The 15,694-nt window shown below is 39.0% G+C and overlaps 1 non-coding gene across 1 annotated transcript; it reads left to right on the forward strand.

The window, feature by feature from the left end:
• The first annotated feature begins 4,226 nt into the window (after nucleotides 1-4,226).
• LOC148694376 (small nucleolar RNA R71) lies at nucleotides 4,227-4,337 on the forward strand. Its single transcript, XR_015967089.1, has one exon. It is a non-coding gene; the product is annotated as a small nucleolar RNA R71 (small nucleolar RNA).
• Nucleotides 4,338-15,694: the final 11,357 nt, after the last annotated feature.

The following is a 15,694-nucleotide window of genomic DNA, read 5'->3' on the forward strand; positions in this document are numbered from 1 at the left end:
AAGGTTTTCCAACTCCATGGTTTTCATTAAGCCTGGACAAATGGTCAGCCACAACATTATCACTGCCCTTCTTATCTCGAATTTCCAAGTCAAACTCTTGTAGTAAGAGTATCCATCTAATCAAGCGTGGTTTAGCATCCTTCTTTGTCATCAAGTACCTAAGGGCTGCATGATCAGAAAACACAATAACTTTAGATCCCACAAGATATGACCTAAACTTTTCTAAGGCAAAAACAACAGCAAGCAACTCCTTCTCAGTTGTGGAATAGTTAAGTTGAGCATCATGCAGAGTCCGGCTTGCATAGTAGATCACATGTGGAAGCTTGTTCACCCTTTGCCCTAAAACTGCACCAATAGCATAGTCAGAGGCATCACACATTAATTCAAAAGGTAACGACCAATCTGGTGCCATAATAATAGGGGCCGAGGTTAGTTCATATTTCAAAGCATTGAATGCATCCATACAAGCCTTATCAAAATGAAATACAACATCTTTAGCTAACAGATTGCATAATGGACGACTGATCATTGAAAAGTTCTTAATGAAACGACGATAAAAACCCGCATGGCCCAAAAAACTTCTTACTCCCTTCACAGTGGTGGGGGCTACCATATTGGTGATGACGTCAATTTTGGCTTTGTCTACCTCCATTCCTTTGCTAGAGATTACATGCCCTAACACAATTCCTTGTTTCACCATAAATTGGCACTTTTCCCAATTGAGAACCAAATTTGTTTCCTGACATCTTTGAAGTACTAACGATAGATGGTTAAGACATTCATCAAAAGAGGAACCAAACACTGAAAAGTCATCCATAAATACCTCAATGAATCTTTCTACCATGTCAGAAAAGATGGCCAACATGCATCTTTGGAATGTTGCTGGAGCATTGCAAAGTCCAAAAGGCATTCTCCGGTATGCAAAAGTGCCAAAGGGGCAAGTAAAGGTTTTTTTCTCTTGATCCTCCGGAGCGATTGCAATTTGATTGTAACCTGAGTATCCATCCAGAAAACAATAATGTGAGTAACCTGCCAATCTCTCAAGCATTTGATCTATGAAAGGCATAGGAAAGTAATCTTTTCTAGTGCTAGAATTCAACTTCCTGTAATCGGTGCAAACACGCCAACTGGTCGTGGGCTTTGTGGGCACAAGCTCATTGTTTTCATTCCTCATCACAGTGATTCCCACCTTCTTAGGCACTGATAGGAGCATATTCATGCGACTTAAATGGCTTGTTCTCGTGCATTTACGTTATGTTTCTTTAGTTATTTTAGTACTTTAAGCTATTTTCGTGTGTTTTTAGGTTCATATGGCTAAGGAAGCAAAAAGATGCATTTTGGAGCATTTTGGAGCAAAATTGGACTTGGAATGGATAGCTTATGTTTGGTGCAAAAGGAATGGACGAAATTGAAGGATTCCTAATCCATTGCAGCCACATGCACCCATAATCATTCACACCTTGCAGCCACATGCATTCACTCTTCATAAATCAGCCACATGCACTCATCATCATAACCTAGCTGTCATGTTTCCCCTTTCATCATTCCCTCACATTCTTTAAATCAGCCAACACATGCATCCACCTTTCTCCCATCAGATTTCCAACATTGCACATGCATTCCCCTTACAATTTCAGCCATCCTAGCTGTTTTGCACATGCATTCACTTAACCTAGCTGTCATGTTCCCTCTCCCATCCATTCATCTCCCTATAAAAACCATACACACTTCACACAACATTCATTCATTCTCATTCACTCTTCCATATTCCAGAAATTCGTCAAAACCTCTCCACACCCTTGCAGCAGCCACCAAAACACTTTTCTCCTCCATTGCAGCCACTCCAACCACTCCCCAAACCATTCACACCATCAAATTATCCTTAGACCTTGTGCTACAACGAAGAGGAAGATAAGAGGGCCTAAACGTTCATACAATTCAAGTTTGAGTTGTTGGAATGTTTAGGTGTTTCTTTGATTTCAATGTTTAATTTCAATACTCTTTGTTTTGTACCATGAGGAACTAAACCCCCCTTTTGTTAGGGGGTGATTCGAAATATATATTTATGCTTGCACTCACCCATTTGCTATCAGAAATGGGATATATGATCCCCACATCTAACAATTTCAACACCTCATTCCTAACAACCTCCTTCATGTGTGGATTGAGTCTTCTTTGTGGCTCATGGCTTGTTTTTGCTCCTTCCTCCAAAAGGATCCTATGCATGCACATGGGCCCTTATTCCCTTGATATCTGCAATAGACCAACCAAAAACTGATTTGAACTCTTTTAACACCCTAATTAGTTTATCTTCTTCAATTGGGGTGAGATCAGAAGCTATGATAATTGGAAGAGTTTCAAATTCAGCTAGATATGCATATTTTAGATGTGGTGGGAGTGGCTTAAGTTCAAGTTTTGGTGCCTTAACAGTGGAAGGAGTTAAATGTGACATTGATGATTCTAAAGGCTCTACAATAGGTGAAACATTCAAAGGATACAATGCCAATGCTTCCAAGGCAGCTACTTCTTCCATGAGTGCATCTTCTTCATCAAACTCATCTTGAGATTGACTCAAAACAATTTGTAAGGGTTCATTCGATTGTGCCTGCAAGAACTTAGAGAATACAAGTGAATCAAGCACATCAATGGCATAACAATCAAGAGATGAAGAAGGATGAGCAAGAGATTCAAACACTTTAAATTGAACTGTCTCTCCTAACACTGTCATAGTGAGGAGTCCATTTTGCACATCAATGATGGTCTTGGCCGTGGCCATGAAGGGTCTCCCAAGCAATATAGGCAACTCACGATCATGTATAGGAGCTTCTTCCATGCCCAACACTACAAAATCTGCAGGCAATATTAGTTCATCAACTTGAACTAGGATATCTTCTACTATACCTCTTGGATATTTAACAGATCTGTCTGCAAGTTGTAATGAAATGGTGGTGGCTTTCAAATCTCCCAAACCTAGTTGAAGGTACACTGAATAAGGCATTAAGTTGATGCTAGCACCCAAATCAAGCATTGCCTTCTCTACTTTCTTGTCCCCTATAGTGATGTTGATAGAGAAACTTCCGGGATCCTTGAGCTTTGGTGGAAGTTTTCTTTGCAAAACTGCACTCACATTCTCAGACACCACAACCTTCTCATGTGGTCCATACTTCCTTTTATAGCTGTTTAACTCCTTGAAGAACTTCCCATATGCCGGCATGTTCCTAATGACATCAAGCAAAGGTAAGTTAACATTCACTTTGCTTAGTATATCAAAAATTTCTTTGAATGACTTATCCTGCTTGCTCTTGGCAAGTCTTCCAGGGAATGGTATTGGTGGAGTGTATGGTTTCTCAGCCTTGTGAAGATTTGGTGCTTCTAGTGAGGAAGTGGCATGGCTTGGTTCCTCAATTGATTTCTCATTGTCTCCTTGAGTGACACCTGTATTCACATGATCATATTCATTAGTAACTTCATTGCCAACTCGATTATCAATAACCTTACCACTTCTAAGTGTAGTGATTGCTTTTGCTTGCTCTTGGTTCCTTTGGAGTATCACAGGTTGGCTTGGAAACTTCCCAACCTCTCTTTGGTTCAAGGCATCTGCAATCTGCCCCAATTGTGTCTCCATTTTGGTTAGGGCGGCTGAATGTTGTTGGAGTGTGCTATTTGTGGAATGTTGGAATTGCAAGGTGTTTTGGGCTAACAATTTAACCGTGTCCTCAAGGCTAGGGGCAGGTTTTGGTTGGAAATTTTGGAATTGATTGTTGTTCTTCCATGAAAGGTTGGGATGATCTCTCCAACTTGAGTTATATGTATTTGAATACACATCATTCCTTGGTCTTTGATTGTAAGAATTCATTAGGTTCACTTGCTCTTGAACATACTCGGGATAAGCCTCCCTAGATGGACATTGGTGAGTAGGATGGCTTGGTATGTTGCAAATGGCACACACTTCATTTGCTTTTGGCACCATGTTGAGCACGGATTCAAGCTTCCTTTCTAGGTTAGCTACCTGCAACAAAAGCTCATGATTAGAACTTGTTTCATAGACTCCAACTTTCTTACCCCTTAAATCTTTGTGTTGAGCATTAGACCCCAACATCTCATAAATGTTATATGACTCTTGAGCATTCTTTTTCTTCAATGCTCCACCTGCTGCATTATCCACAGTTAATTGACAATTTTGGGTTAGTCCATCATAAAAAATTTGCATTTGTAAGTGAAAAGGTAACCCATGGTGTGGACATTGCAACAAGAGGCCTTTAAAACGCTCCCAACACTCATTGAAAGGTTCACCATCATCTTGTTTGAAGTTGAAGATTTGTCCCCTTAATGTGGCTGTCTTTTGAGTGGAAAAGAACTTCTCCAAGAACTTCTTAGCCACGGCATCCCATGTGGTGAGGGAACCTGGTGTTAGAGTCATCAACCAACTCTTGGCCTTATCTTTCAAGGTGTAAGGAAACACTCTCATCCTCAAATTCGCTTCACTCACTCCCTGCAAAGGTAAACCACTCACAACATTGTAAAATTCTTTAATATGAGCTAAAGGGTCTTCATTAGGTAAGCCATAAAATGAGGGAAACATATGAAAATGTGAAGATTTGAGATCATAGTTTCTAGCTTCTGTGGGCAGCAAGATGCATGAAGGTGAATTTGGTATGATTGGTTGAGCAAAGTCCTCCAAAGCTCTAAGCTCATCTAGGTTGCCCGCCATCTCTTCTTCTCCTTCCCAATTAACTTGCTCAGATTCTTTACTTGTTGAACTAGGTGAATTCCCTTCCTCTTCCTCACGGCTAAAGGATGAACTTGATGGCACAAAGTTGTCCAAAGTGTGGCCCTTCAACCGTTCAATTCTTTGGCCTAACTCAACAAGTCTATTTGACATATACTACCTGAAATAAAATAACACAAGTGTGAATGAAAATCTACTAGCAAACAACAATGAAATGAACAAGAATAAACTTAAAAACGTTTGAAAGGACTCAAAGGACTCAAACAGATTCACAAGACTCAAAACAAGCTAAAAACTCTCAAAACTGCCTAAAAACACAAATTGGGCAGTTTTGACACTAAACTCAATTTTGGACGAAAATTAGGTTTGAGCTTGACTCAAAATGCTTCAAAACACAAGATAAGACAGATTCTAAGCCTAAAACTTAACAAAATATGGGGAGAAATTGTATTTGGACGAAATGCAATTAAATGGACAGATTATAACGAAAGCAGATTGTAAAGCAAATTGATGTAAACCAATGGATAATGGAATGGCTAAGGGATTCTTTTCCACACATGAAATGTATGCAACTTAAATCAACTTCCAGTTATCAATTTGACAAGTTATGAACCTTGACACAAATCAAAATAGCAAACAAGCAAACAAGCAATTACAAGGGACTGAAATCAGTCCCCGGCAACGGCGCCATTTTTGTTGATGTATATTTCCTTCCTAATGCTAGAATATATTTAGTATAATGGCATAAGCAAGGGTGTCGAATCCACAGGGACTAATTGGACCTATGTAATTACTTGTTTTGCAAGAACTCTAAGAAATGAATCAAACTAAACAAACTAGGCAGATTTGGAAATGACTCAAACTAGTCTAAATAGACAGATTTGTTGTTGTAACTTGAAAGCATGAGAAAATGAAATAAGCACAAATAAATGAATCAACAACTAATGTAATGGGATAGTATCAATGGAAATGAAGCTAGGGATTCGGTTTCACCATTGCTCAACTAAGTCCATGTTTGTCAAGTTAGTTGGTACTCATTCATCTACCTATTTCTTGAGTTTGTTTCACTTGGATATGATCAACCATATGATGTGTGGATTTGATCAAATGTCTCTACTCATAAACCTAATTGTGATGTGCAACTTTGGTTCATAATCAAGAATATGTAATGTACAAGAAACTTTCATAAAACCAAAGGGAATAACTCGGCAGGATGTGTGCTAAACACTCCCTTCATTCATTCACATATCTACCAAGATTATGCATGATGTGTGTTCTAATCTTGGCTACACAACTTTGTGATTAATTCAAATGATGATCAAACATTAAAATCAACACACAAAGTCACCATTAAAACAGAAAATGAAACAAGAAATAGATGGACAAACTGAGCATTCTAACTTAATTACATGGCAAACTTTGCAAGGTTACATCGAATCCCTAGAGGAGGATTAGTTACAATTCATGTTTACAAAAGATTTAACATAAAAATAAGAAACATGAATGAACATAGAATTGATAAGAATAAACCCTTGAAGCAAAAGTGATGTTGAATTCCTTGAAGAGTGCCTTCGGTGTTGGTGTTCCAAATGTGGTGCGGATGAAGGTAGATTGGTTATGGTTGAATGGTTTCTGCCCTTGGGACAGAAAATGGACAGAGATGGAGTGAATAATGGGAGAGGTTATGGGAGTGTAATGGACTGGTTGAAGAAGAAAACTTGCGGATGGGAGAAGATGTTTTTGTGGAATAGAATGTGGACCGAAGTGGAATGAATCTGGTGTGTGTAATGGAATGCCTGAAGAAGAGAAGTGCGGACACTTTCTTATGTCCAATGAGACTTGTTTTATCAAAAAGAATGTGTCCCCAACAATCAGATTGGATCTTGCATTTGTTTAACTCAGATGGCTGAGCATAAATCAGATGGAATGATGGGTTTCTGAGGTAGTGGACGCATGGCATGGACAAGGTCAGCAAGCATGTGGTTTGTTTAATCAAAGTGCATGTGCCCTTGCTGCAACAAGTGAGTGGAACCTGCAAAGGTGAATTAGAGCACCAGAAAATGTTTATACAAATCTGGAAATGGGAAGAACACACGGCATGGACAAAGGGATGGGTTGGATTTCTGAAATGATGGCTGCAAGGAGTTACTTGTTTAATCACAATGCATGTGAATTTCTGTAAAGATGAAGTGTAGAAATGTAATGGAGTGCACGGAATGGATGTTTGTGTTTGTTGGTGTCAAAATGGCTGAAATGAATTACGTGATGGAAATGGGATTGTGAGGAATCTGATTTGGTGCTAGAATTGCATCAAATGATGGGATGATATGGGAACACACGGCCAAGGTTGTGACATGCATGTGAATGCATGTTTTGATGTTGGAACCACATAGGTGACATCCATGTTTTTGCTTTGTTTAGAATCACCCAATATGGCCGAATTGCATCTCTTAACACTTCACATCTTTTCTGGAATGTTTTTACTTCATTTGCCTTCCCATTGATCCAAGTTCACCCTTGGCTGCACACTAACACCAAATAATGTAAAATGCAACTAGTTTAATCCAAAACAATCACAAAGATACCAAATAAGGAAGATATAAATGCATGCAAAATGTGACTTATCAGCACTTTGGTGAATTTGGACGAATTTATGTAACAAATTGAATCACAACACTTATAAACACAAACTAAAACACTTTCTAACTAAATTGGACATTAAAGTAAAGGGGGAATTAGGTTCTGACAAAATTAAATAAAATGAACAGATTGTAAGTAAAAACAGAAAGTAAAGATGAATGTGATGGAATTGAATGGATGGGAACCTAGCTAAGGGGTTCATCTCCATGATGCGCGAATTATACGCACACAAATTAAACCCTCTTTTTGTCAATTGTAGTATAAGTATAAGTAGGGGATCGTTCTAGACCGGGGATTAGGAGGGATTGTTAACCACTTGGATTTGACTCAAAAACGTAAAATAACAATATGAAACACTATACTAGACTCAAAGAATGTAAAACTAAACACTTAAAACATTAAAACAAACCAAAAGACTCAAACATCACCCAAAACACTCAAAACTGCCTTAAAATCACTTTCTGGGCAGTTTTGAGCACTTTGGTGAATTTGGACGAATTTATGTAACAAAATGAATCAAAACACTTATAAACACAAACTAAGACACTTTCTAACTAAATTAGACAATAAAGTAAAGGGGGATTGAGTTTTGGACGAAATTAAATAAAATGTACAGATTGCAATTTAAAACAGAATGTAAATATGAAATTGATGGAATTGAATGGATGGGAACCTAGCTAAGGGGTTCATCTCCACACATGTTACACTTGCATAATAAAACGATTTCCAATTGCATTTCAATAAACCATGAATTCTCAACACCCCAAGTTAACCGTGATGCACTAATTAACCTTCAAATCTTCCTAACGTTATTGAATTGGATGATGCATGCGACAATTCAAAACATTCCCCACAAGTCCTCAACATGAATGCATAGAAGAGATACAAGCAAGAATCATTAAGCTCTATGAAAATTATAAGTGTTGACGAGGCATTCGTTACTATGGATTGCATGAAACTTATGCCAAGAATTCGTTTAACGCGATTGTTTATAAGCAACCTCCACTACTTGTGAATATAAGTTCGTAACTATTAGGTGAAACTCACTTATATTCTAGCGTCATATTCATGCATGAAAATTAAGCGTGCACTCTCAATTAAACATACATAAATAAGTTATCAATCAAACAGTTAAACAAATTGAAACCACAACTTATGAAACGCAATTAGAAGTAATCAAATCAAAATGCAAGCATAAATATATATTTCGAATCACCCCCTAACAAAGGGGGGTTTAGTTCCTCATAACTTTGAAATCAAAGAAACACCTAAACATTCCAACAACTCAAACTTGAATTGTATGAACGTTTAGGCACTCTTCTCTTCCATTCCTCATACGTACAAAACAAAGAGAATTGAATTTAAACATTGAAATCAAAGAAACACCTAAACATTCCAACAACTCAAACTTGAATTGTATGAACGTTTAGGCACTCTTCTCTTCCTCGTTGTTGTAGCACAAGGTCTAAGGTGAGGTTTGGTGGTGTGAATGGTTTGGGGAGTGGTGTAAATGGAAGGATGGTGGTGTTTGGATTGTAAGGGAAACTCACGGCACAAAGGGGGAAGTGTTGGTGGTATGTACAATGGAATGGAAGTGTTTGTGACTGAAATTGAGGTGTGGAGAGGTTTTGACGAATTTCTGGAATATGGAAGAGTGAATGAGAATGAATGAATGTTGTGTGAAGTGTGTATGGTTTTTATAGGGAGATGAATGGATGGGAGAGGGAACATGACAGCTAGGTTAAATGAATACATGTGCAAAACAGCTAGGATGGCTGAAATTGTAAGGGGAATGCATGTGCAATGTTGGAAATCTGATGGGAGAAAGGTGGATGCATGTGTTGGCTGATTTAAAGAATGTGAGAGAATGATGAAAGGGGAAACATGACAGCTAGGTTATGATGATGAGTGCATGTGCAATGTTTTAAAGGATGGAATGCATGTGAATATGCTAGAAATCTGATGGGAACTCATGGCAAGGTTATGTGATGGTGTGATTTGATTTATGGAAGATGCATGTAGATTAAAGGTGAGTGAATGCATGTGAAATGAATGAAATGCAATCTGATGGCATGTGCACGGCAATGAGTGGTGGATGGGAGTGCATGTGGATTAAAGCTAGGTTGAATTAATATGTGAGTTGGATATGTGGCTGAAATAAACAAAGAGTGAGGGGAATGATATGCACGGTTTTGGGAGAAAGGTGAATGATTGTGAGTGCATGTGGGTGAATTAAAGGACGGGAATGCAAGAGGGGGGAGCTGGAAATGCATGTGTGATGCACGGCTTTTGGGCAGATTGTTGGTGAAAATGTGTTGATGGTTTATGGAGATGCATGTGCAATGGATAAAGAAAAGGTTTAAATGTCCTAGAACTAAAGGGACAAGGTTCCAACACTTTGGTCTTCAATTAGGTCTTCAATTTCGTCCAACACTTTGGCTCCAAGCATAAGCTATCCATCCTTAGCCCAAAAGTGCTCCAAAAGTCTCCAAAATGCATCTTTTTGCTCCTTTAGCCCTTTGGACCTACAATCACACGAAAATAGCTTAAAGTACTAAAATAACTAAAGAAACATAACGTAAATGCACGAGAACAAGCTATTTAAGTCGCATGAATATGCTCCTATCAAATACCCCACACTTATCTTTTGCTAGTCCTCGAGCAAAACAAAACAACAAAAGAACACGAAACTAGACAAAACGAACAAAACACAACCTACACCTTCCAACAATCGTCTCACGGATTTCTAATGCACATGACAAGTTAAAAATCATTATTCCCACATATTTTAGCCATCTTTACACTTACGTACATTCTTACTCATAGTTACCACATACTATTTCACAATTAAGCATTTAAAACCATGTTTTGAATGAAGTAACATGCCTTAGAAAATTTGCTCAAATCCTTACAAGATATGCACTCGTTTTTCACACAGATTTTCTGACTACACACCCTACACTAGTTATATGTGAGAAGATTGATGTAAATATGAATTCTAACACTCACATATGTTATATCAAAGAAAGCATTTTCTGGAATGTATATGAATATGATCTCATGAAAGGAATGCTACTAATTAGATGCGAGAACCAGGGACACTGATAGGAGCATATTCATGCGACTTAAATGGCTTGTTCTCGTGCATTTACGTTATGTTTCTTTAGTTATTTTAGTACTTTAAGCTATTTTCGTGTGTTTGTAGGTCCAAAGGGCTAAAGGAGCAAAAAGATGCATTTTGGAGACTTTTGGAGCACTTTTGGGCTAAGGATGGATAGCTTATGCTTGGAGCCAAAATGTTGGACGAAATTGAAGACCTAATTGAAGACCAAAGTGTTGAAACCTTGTTCCCTTTAGTTTTAGGACATTTAAAACCATTCATATTCTCCCATAGCCGTGACTTCCCCTTCTTTCCAACATAGTTCACATGCATTTCAGATTGCATTCCCATTCTTTAATTCAACCAACACAACCATGCACTCCACATGCATTTCCACCCTTACAAGACCCTAATCATTCATCCACACAATCTGCCATCATTCACACAAACACCATCATTGTCATGCATTCCATTCCATCTCCCATTTCAGATTGCATTTCATTCATTCCAACCAAGCCACATGCACTCCCTTTAAATATATTCAACCTAGCTGTCATTCCATTTCATTGCACATGCATCTCCCATTCCCATCAGATTTCCATCATATTCACATGCATTCCATCCTTTAAAACATTGCACATGCACTCCCTTTAATTAATTAAGCCACATGCACTCCCATCCATTTCATCATTGCAGCCAACACATGCTTTCACATGCATTTTCAGATTGTCCCCTTGCACATGCAGCCACATGTTCATTGCACATGCAATTCCAACCCACATGCATCCTTTAATCATTCAAACATGCAGCCACATTCCCTCCTAGCTGTCATGTTCCCCCCATTTCACCTATAAATAAGCATCCATTGCATTCATTCCATTCACAACACAATTCAATTCGTCCAAATTTGTGTTTGTGCTCAAAACTGCCCAGAAAGTGATTTTAAGGCAGTTTTGAGTGTTTTGGGTGATGTTTGAGTCTTTTGGTTTGTCTTAGTGTTTTAAAGCTTAGTTTTGCATTCTTTGAGTCTAAGTTAGTGTTTCATATTGTTATTTTACGTTTTTGAGTCAAATCCAAGTGGTTAACAATCCCTCCTATTCCCCGGTCTAGAACGATCCCTACTTATACTTATACTACAATTTGACGAAAAGAGGGTTTAATTTGTGCGCGTATAATTCTCGCATCAGACACCATACGCTTACATCAATTCCAAACTCCACATTATTGAAAACATAATGATCAAGATTGAAGCATAAGGGTTGTAACGGGTTAAGGGTGATTGGCTAACAATGAAAGGTAAGGATAACAAACGTTCTTTAGGCAATAACAAGCAAAGTAATGAAATTTGACACTTAGAATCACTCGTGATTGCAGAAACTCACTTAGACACACAAGGGGAAAATTCACACAACTCTTAGGGCCATATTCAACGTTTTGGACCCTTTCTTCAACTACCACAAACATGTGAGCTTATTTTCACTTATTTCATACTCTTTTTCTTTCTTTTCACAACTTTTTCTTTTCTTTTTCTTTTTCCACGAAATTTTTTTTTTTTTTTTTTCTTTTTATTCTCACTCATGCCTTATTTCTTTTTTTTGTGGCATATCAACACACACACACAAATTCCCCCACACTTGTTGTTTTGCATAATCGAAAGGATTCCCTCTAAATCATGCTTACTATGCTTCAAGAACAAGGGTATGGGTGGTCCTAATCTAGGCTAGGTAGGGATGATATGGATAAACAAATATAAAAGGCTAACAATGGCTCAATGGGGATTATGACCTACAATATATAGTGCATGGGTTGGCTATTTGGTTGATGGCTTCACTACACACTTCATCTTGATATATATTATGCAATCATGCTTTGAATGGAATGGATGCAAGTTCTAGCATTTGGAACTAAGTGATGAAACGCCTTCTAATTAGCAACCAAGCAAGAATAATGAGATCATGCAACGACTTTAGAAAACAAGAAATCACAGAAAATAACTCTCCAAAGAAGGTAATGGCTCGAGTCTCACAGGGTTGTAGCGTTTGTTTGAGTTCCTTCCTTCAAGCATGTTACAAAAACGAATTTTTCTTTTATGATTGCATGTGAAGTCATATATTATAACCATAACCAAGCATATACCAAGAGTAAATCAAACTTTTCTCTATGTTTATAACTCTTTTTAACAGTCATGCAATTTACAAACCAAATCCTTATCATTGTGTTGGAAGGTACCCTAAGACACAAACACAAAAAAACGACTCAAAACACTCTTTTTAGGCTTTTCAAAACATATTTTTCAAATTTTTATGTGATTTTCGGAGTTATAAAAACAAAACATAATAAAACACTCTAAAACATCTTAAAAACACCTTAAAACAGCAAGGAACAACATTTAAAGTTATGGGTGATAAAATCCCACGAATTTGCATTAACAACATTAGTTACCCCCCCACACTTAAATCAAACATTGTCCTCAATGTTTTAAGCATAGATTCACACAAAACATAAGTAAACACACAAAAAGCAACTAAACATACTAAACATGGCAGAATGTAACTAACAAAGAGAAGAGTTTAGGGACGCAAATCTGGTTATGGAGTGTAAATTCCCTCTTCTCCTTGGTGATTGCATTGAGGCTTTGATCTTTGTGATTCCACAGGCTACTCTTGAACTGGTTTCCTCCCATCGTTGATTTTCCTTTGTGCTACTCTTGAACTGGGCAGCAGGATTCTTTTGGTCTCCCCCGGAGGTCTGAGCTTTCCCCTTTTATCTGTTTCTTTGTTCAATCTTTGCAGGAGTGGTCCCTTCTCTGGAAGTGTATCAACCATTGAAGATGACTACTCGAGAGCAACGCTAGGTAAGCAATCAGGAATAAATTCCAAGCAGTCGGATCCAGATCGGAAGACTGACTCCAAGTGCCGGCTGATTGCTTCTTTCACTTTGCCATGCGAGTAAGAACAAGGACAAAGAAAAAGACACGGAAAGAGCATGATATGAGATACTTTTGCTTTTGACCTTGATGATATGAGATACCTTTGCTTTTGAAGAAGCGGTGAACGAATCAGCACACTTCAATCCGTCATTTCCTCCTGGGTCATCTGTACTCCAGGCATCTGGTATCATCTTTGGGGAAGAAGAAAGAATTGAGTATTTCGAAAGGCTTTGCTGGGAGTGCACCCTCAGAGGTGAGGGAGAGTTGGGCATTTTCTTCAGGTTTGCCTTGCCATAAAAGACGAAGGTCGACATATATAGAGATAATATCAAGTGGTGGTATTGTTCTTTTACCCGTGTCGACAAACGTCTCTTCGATTTCTGAACGGACGCCTCTTCGATTTCTGCACGACGCCCCTTCGATTTCTGAACGACACGTAGTAGTGCGTACGCGGCTCTGTCAGAGCTCTTTTGACAAAGTCGCACGCGTTTTCTGAAAAGCAGAGAAAGCGTCGCCGAAATTTACGCTTGTCGGCAAAAGTGTAGCTGCGATGATGACCTCCACGTGAACTTTTGACAAAGTTGAACGCGTTTTCTGAAAAGCCGAGAAAGCGTCGCCGAAATTTACGCTTGTCGGCAAAAGTGTAGCTGCGATGATGACCTCCACGTGAACTTTTGACAAAGTTGAACGCGTTTTCTGAAAAGCCGAGAACGCATCGCTTAACTTACGCCGGAAATTCCGGCTTTTTGAATCGGTGGACGCGTCGCCTTGGCTTTTTATAGAGCTATCGATCACCACAACGAACACACTCTAAAGATTGCCCATTCTTGAAAATCGACTCCGGCCCTTTGAGAATTAACTCCATCCACCCCATCTCTTTGAACACTTTTGAAAAAATGGCAAACCCATCGAACCTTAGCTTAGAATTGAGTCTCAGCAGTGATACGGGCGCGCCGCGTCAAGGTAATGTATGGCGCCCTTCTTTCTTATCTTCTAACGGTCCTCACACAGGTGAAGACTCCGTGATGCAGGACGCCACAACAGCTACAATAGTAGCTAGGAACCTCGTCACTCCAAAAGATAGTAGGCTGCTGTCAGGACGGTCCGATGAGTTGGCCGTTCAAGAGTCCCTCGCACTTAGTGTTCAGTGTGCGAGTTCTGTGTCCAACATGGGACAACGCCTGCTTGCCCGCTCCCGTCAGGTGGAATCATTGATGGCGGAGGTGGAAAGTCTTAAGCAAGAGATCAAACTGCTTAAGTACGAGAATAGAAGTTTGCATGTGCTTGCAAATAACTATTCATCGGGCATGAAGAGGAAGCTTGATGAGCTGCAAGAATCCAATGGTCGAATGCAAAGTGACCGTCAAAGGCTTGCAGCTTTCTTCCAGAGGCACATTTTTCCTGGGTCATCCAGCGCTTGGCCAAGTATTGAGGCCTCTTCTTTGATGCCTCCCGCTCCGATGCCTTCCGCTCCGATGCCTTCCGCTCCGATGCCTCGTAGTGGGGCTTCACGTAAACAACCTTTGTGAAGCTCCACTTTCTCCATGATTAGTATCTTTTTTTTTTTTTTTTTTTTTTTTTTTTTTTTTTTTATCAAATCAAAATCAAATCAAACGGCATGGAATTGGTCCTTGAATGGAAGGTGATACTTGAAGTGAACCGGCATTGGTTTGAATTCTAGTGTAGGTGCCTGATTCATAAAAAACAACAAGTTAGTATAAAATGTAATGGAATTTGGAAAAGATGACTTACTTGTTTTGTCCGACAAGAACTCAATGACAAACACCACTCCCTTGAAAGTTTCAGGGATATTGGACTTGGCCAGATTGCATGTGATGGTTATGACTTGTCCAATGTCATCAAATTCAACTTCTTTTGGGTTTTGTGGTTTCAAGAACGTCCTCTTTGATGAATTCATGACATTCCCTACTTTTCACCTTTGGAAGGTCTTTTTCACCTTCTTCTTCCTTGGAAGTCATGAATCTGCAAGGAATAGGGATACTTGTTGGAACGGGGTTAAAAATAATGAAATTTGGAACAACCATACCTGAATTAGATGGCATAGGAGCAATAGGTGCCTCCGGTAAAGGTGTTTCCACCCTTGCCGTGGGTTGGGTGTATTCCTCTTCCTTGTAATTTGATTTTGATGGTTGAGGGTCCGTTCCAACCTCCTTGTCACATCTCAACATGATTTCCTTGGCAGTTTCAAATTCTTCCTTCGGATTTGCAATGGTTGAACTAGGGAGTTCGCCTTGGTCGCAAATTTGTTCTACAAACTCCGCTATCTGCCCAATTT

This window comes from Pyrus communis, chromosome 9 (assembly GCF_041283825.1).
Source record: "Pyrus communis isolate YQ-2024b chromosome 9, ASM4128382v1, whole genome shotgun sequence".
In the NCBI taxonomy this organism is placed as follows: Eukaryota; Viridiplantae; Streptophyta; class Magnoliopsida; order Rosales; family Rosaceae; genus Pyrus; species Pyrus communis.